Source organism: Triticum urartu, unplaced genomic scaffold (genome assembly GCF_003073215.2).
Source record: "Triticum urartu cultivar G1812 unplaced genomic scaffold, Tu2.1 TuUngrouped_contig_8933, whole genome shotgun sequence".
Classification (NCBI taxonomy): Eukaryota; Viridiplantae; Streptophyta; class Magnoliopsida; order Poales; family Poaceae; genus Triticum; species Triticum urartu.
Genome location: NW_024119931.1, coordinates 4,789 through 9,904, shown reverse-complemented (window position 1 = coordinate 9,904; position 5,116 = coordinate 4,789). Strand labels below are relative to the sequence as shown.

The 5,116-nt window shown below is 45.8% G+C and overlaps 1 non-coding gene across 1 annotated transcript; it reads right to left on the bottom strand.

The window, feature by feature from the left end:
- Positions 1–4,721: 4,721 nt before the first annotated feature.
- On the bottom strand, positions 4,722–4,808 carry TRNAM-CAU. The gene is given in 2 exon segments: positions 4,722–4,757; positions 4,771–4,808. It is a non-coding gene; the product is annotated as a tRNA-Met (tRNA).
- Positions 4,809–5,116: the final 308 nt, after the last annotated feature.

The following is a 5,116-nucleotide window of genomic DNA, read 5'->3' as shown; positions in this document are numbered from 1 at the left end:
CCAAAATATAAGAACGTTTTTTACACTATACTAGTGTCAAAAAACGTTCTTATATTTTGGGACAGAGGGAGTACTTGTGAATTTGTGATACAACAGTCTTGAGACTAATCTTGTGCTCACTATGTTTATAAGATAATAAGGTTTATCACTTGCTCAATACCTTACGCTTCTTTGTTTTTAAAGGCGTCGCCGCTGCCCTTCTCGGACAGTTCTTCGCGACAGCTCATTCGGCGCGGACGGCGGGCGGGGAGCAGATGGATGCCCGCACGCTGTTCGGTGTTATGCCTAAAGCGGGGGAGAAGGCGCATGGCAACGTGGAGAGGAGATGTTCAACATCAACCACGATGGAGGCGATGGAGGAGGTGGCTATGAGGACGGACAGGTGGAAGACTCGGATCCCACCTAGTTCGGCAACTACACTCACATGCAACAGGGATACACCCAGGCGGGCACGCAACAGTCGTACACCCAGACCAGCACGAGCACACAACAACATGATTGAGCCAACGAACAACAAGAGGAGGAGGAGAAGGTGGAGGACGGTGAGGACGATGATCCGGATGATTTTTCCGGCAATCTGAAGAAGGGTAGAGGACAAAACTTCTAACATGCGGGAGGACGAGCTGTTTGTGTGATGCATGGTTGACCATTAGCCTCGATCCGATCCATGACATAGAGCAAAAGGACACAACATTTTGGTCCAACATTCATAGATGGTTCCATGAACACAAGCATTTCACGCCCTACTCCGACGCGGTCTTCCACAACCGTGAATTAAAGTCCCTCAACCATTGGTGGTACACCATCCAAGGGGGCCGTGTCCAAGTATTGCGGCCACTTGGCGCATCTCATCGCACGGTGTCCTAATAGCGCACAAATCATCGAGCAAGTAAGTTCATTTGGCCGGATATGCATAGTTTTGTTGATCAGTAGCCGGATATACATAGTTTTGTAGCCGAATATGCATAGTTTTGTTGATCGGTAGCTAGATATGCATAATTTTGTTGATCAGTAGCCAGATATGTATATTTTTGTAGCCGGATATGCATAGTTTTGTCGATCAGTAGCCGAATATGCATAATTTTGTAGCCGGATATGCATAGTTTTGTTGATCACTTGCCGGATATGCATAGTTTTGTAGCCGGATATGCATCATTTTGTTGATCACTTGCCAGATATGCATTCTTGACAATGTTTTAATTTGTAGCCTTCTCGTGCGTTGACGGTGTTCAAGAAGTTGGAGAAGAAAAACTTCACCGTCATGCATTGTTTGTTGAAGTTGAATGGACAATTGAAGTGGAACACATTCATAGCCATGACCGCCGCCCAAGCCACCGAGGAAGAAACCAGTGACCCAACCGACCCAACGATAGAACCGCCCAAGAAGGTTAGAAAAGTGTTTCAGGCAAAGAAATGAGAGTAGGAGAGGACGAAGCGAGAAGGTGCGGCGGTCAAGATGACAGACAGGTTTGAGGACATCTTGACCAAGAAGGAGGAGTCAAACGTCAAGCGCTCGGATACCGAGGAGGAATAAAGGGCGGAGAGGTTCAAAGTGTTGATGGAGGCGATCGAGAAGAAGTTCAAGCTTGAAGAGAAGAGGGCCATGATCGAAGAGAAGAAGGCCATACTCGAGGAGAAGAAGGTGATGCTCTTGAATTTGGAGGGCCAATGTGGAGGAGCCAAGATGTTGTCCTTGAATTTGGACTCTTTGGATGCGGACGCAAGAATGATCGTGCAAGTCGTCCGCTATAAAATGTTGCAACGACATAAAGTTAAGTTGGAAGCAGCGGACAAAGAGGAGGAGGAGGCGGAGGCGGAGGCAGAGGCTGCCTACGCGCCGGCGACGACACCTTGAGCGTGGATGCTTGGATTACCGGTCTGGTAGGGCAAAAAATCTTAATTTTCGGCACGGACTGTTGGACTCGTATTCTTTTGTGATCGGGCATGTGGAAATTTAAGCATACTTGTCTCTCTTTGGTTGTTATCGGACATGTGATCCGGCACTGGTGTGATCTGGCGCGTGCTATGCATCGGACTTTATTAGAATTTTAAATTGCCATTTACTGACGGACATATACAGAATAGCATCGGATGACCGATTTATGTATTCGTGTTGGAGTAAATTTATAAGTCGGTGTTGAAGATGCGCTATGGCCTCTCTTTTGTAGACATGATTTCCACTGTCCTCGAGGAAGTACTTTTCGCTTCCCTTGCCAGATTCACTCCACGGTGCTAGTTGCTCTAGAGATGATCGCCTACCACAAATCTAGTCAACATGACCATTCATCACCTTGAGTGGGCCAATACGATGCATAACAAGTTTGAATCAGTACTCGTATCTGCTTTCATGCTCCTGATAAAATCATTGTTTTTTTTTGCAAATGTGATAAAATCCTTGCTTAGATCCGTGAACTCCCTAATTGTAAGTTTTGTCGGGAAAAGTCACACATAACAAATTTGCCCTTCACATTTGCTTGTGCAGAGAGACCTAAGGCAGGCGACGAGCAAGATATGCATGTACCTGCCACTTGTACTCGCAGATAATTGTCTGCGTAAAGTGTGGATAGTTTTTTTTTCGAAACAGATAAAGTGTGGATTGCAGTGCTCGTTCTCCTAGTTGAAAGCCAGTTTAGTTCTCTTTTCTCCTATTGTATCGGGTATTAATTGATGTGTGCTTAGCTATTAAGCATAAGGTTTTAGGATTGTTCTACTCGACATGATTGTGTCTTAACGGCGAGCGGTTTGCTAGTTTTATTGGTATGACGTTGTTGGACTCGCTGTCAGTCGTCTGTGTTTACAGACAGAATGTAAAACAGAGTTCAGCTACAGGGGGAACAGCCACAGCAAACAAACGCCAAGGAAAGAAAGGCTCAGCCTCAACGTAATCTCTAGCAGAACAGGAGAACCGATGTACACCAGGATTGCCGGTGGAACATGGGTGACGAGCCCGGAGCATCCCGGCGCGCGGTCAAGATGACAGACAGGTTTGAGGACATCTTGACCAAGAAGGAGGAGTCAAACGTCAAGCGCTCGGATACCGAGGAGGAATAAAGGGCGGAGAGGTTCAAAGTGTTGATGGAGGCGATCGAGAAGAAGTTCAAGCTTGAAGAGAAGAGGGCCATGATCGAAGAGAAGAAGGCCATACTCGAGGAGAAGAAGGTGATGCTCTTGAATTTGGAGGGCCAATGTGGAGGAGCCAAGATGTTGTCCTTGAATTTGGACTCTTTGGATGCGGACGCAAGAATGATCGTGCAAGTCGTCCGCTATAAAATGTTGCAACGACATAAAGTTAAGTTGGAAGCAGCGGACAAAGAGGAGGAGGAGGCGGAGGCGGAGGCAGAGGCTGCCTACGCGCCGGCGACGACACCTTGAGCGTGGATGCTTGGATTACCGGTCTGGTAGGGCAAAAAATCTTAATTTTCGGCACGGACTGTTGGACTCGTATTCTTTTGTGATCGGGCATGTGGAAATTTAAGCATACTTGTCTCTCTTTGGTTGTTATCGGACATGTGATCCGGCACTGGTGTGATCTGGCGCGTGCTATGCATCGGACTTTATTAGAATTTTAAATTGCCATTTACTGACGGACATATACAGAATAGCATCGGATGACCGATTTATGTATTCGTGTTGGAGTAAATTTATAAGTCGGTGTTGAAGATGCGCTATGGCCTCTCTTTTGTAGACATGATTTCCACTGTCCTCGAGGAAGTACTTTTCGCTTCCCTTGCCAGATTCACTCCACGGTGCTAGTTGCTCTAGAGATGATCGCCTACCACAAATCTAGTCAACATGACCATTCATCACCTTGAGTGGGCCAATACGATGCATAACAAGTTTGAATCAGTACTCGTATCTGCTTTCATGCTCCTGATAAAATCATTGTTTTTTTTTGCAAATGTGATAAAATCCTTGCTTAGATCCGTGAACTCCCTAATTGTAAGTTTTGTCGGGAAAAGTCACACATAACAAATTTGCCCTTCACATTTGCTTGTGCAGAGAGACCTAAGGCAGGCGACGAGCAAGATATGCATGTACCTGCCACTTGTACTCGCAGATAATTGTCTGCGTAAAGTGTGGATAGTTTTTTTTTCGAAACAGATAAAGTGTGGATTGCAGTGCTCGTTCTCCTAGTTGAAAGCCAGTTTAGTTCTCTTTTCTCCTATTGTATCGGGTATTAATTGATGTGTGCTTAGCTATTAAGCATAAGGTTTTAGGATTGTTCTACTCGACATGATTGTGTCTTAACGGCGAGCGGTTTGCTAGTTTTATTGGTATGACGTTGTTGGACTCGCTGTCAGTCGTCTGTGTTTACAGACAGAATGTAAAACAGAGTTCAGCTACAGGGGGAACAGCCACAGCAAACAAACGCCAAGGAAAGAAAGGCTCAGCCTCAACGTAATCTCTAGCAGAACAGGAGAACCGATGTACACCAGGATTGCCGGTGGAACATGGGTGACGAGCCCGGAGCATCCCGGCGCGGCCAGCGACTGAGCGCTTCCAGAACAGCAGGGCTACTGCACAAGGGAAGGGAGGGGCAGATCCAAGTGTAGGTAGAACAGCAGGACGACGAGACGGTGCAGGAAGCTCAGCAGATACATGTATATTGCCGAACCTTACCAGTCTCAGGCATCAGCAGAACGGAGAAAAAACACTAGTCGGTGGAATAATAATTCAGGAATGGCTGAATGCTGACGGAAAAAAAGAAAAAGAAAAAATGTTGGGGTGAGAGAGGCTCGAACTCTCGACCTCAGGATCACTCACGTTAGCTATGAGACCTACGCGCTAGCCAACTGCGCCACCACCCCGTCGCGACTTAAATTCGAAGCACCGCTTTCTATTCCTTGGCCACATTCTAATTTTCCATTTCCCTTCTAGTTTAACAAATCGAAATTTGATCAACTACAACTTTTCTTTACTGAACTCGAGAGTTTACAAATTCTAACTGAACGATAATTTTTCTATTTTCGGGTTCGGTAAATTTTAATGTGACACTACGCATTGAAGTTTCTTAAAAAAAACTCATATTCTATTACAGAAGTTCACTGGAAGTACGACACATTTCAATCACCTTTTTTTTGCGAGTAAATCGGGAGCTCTTTATTCAACATCGACA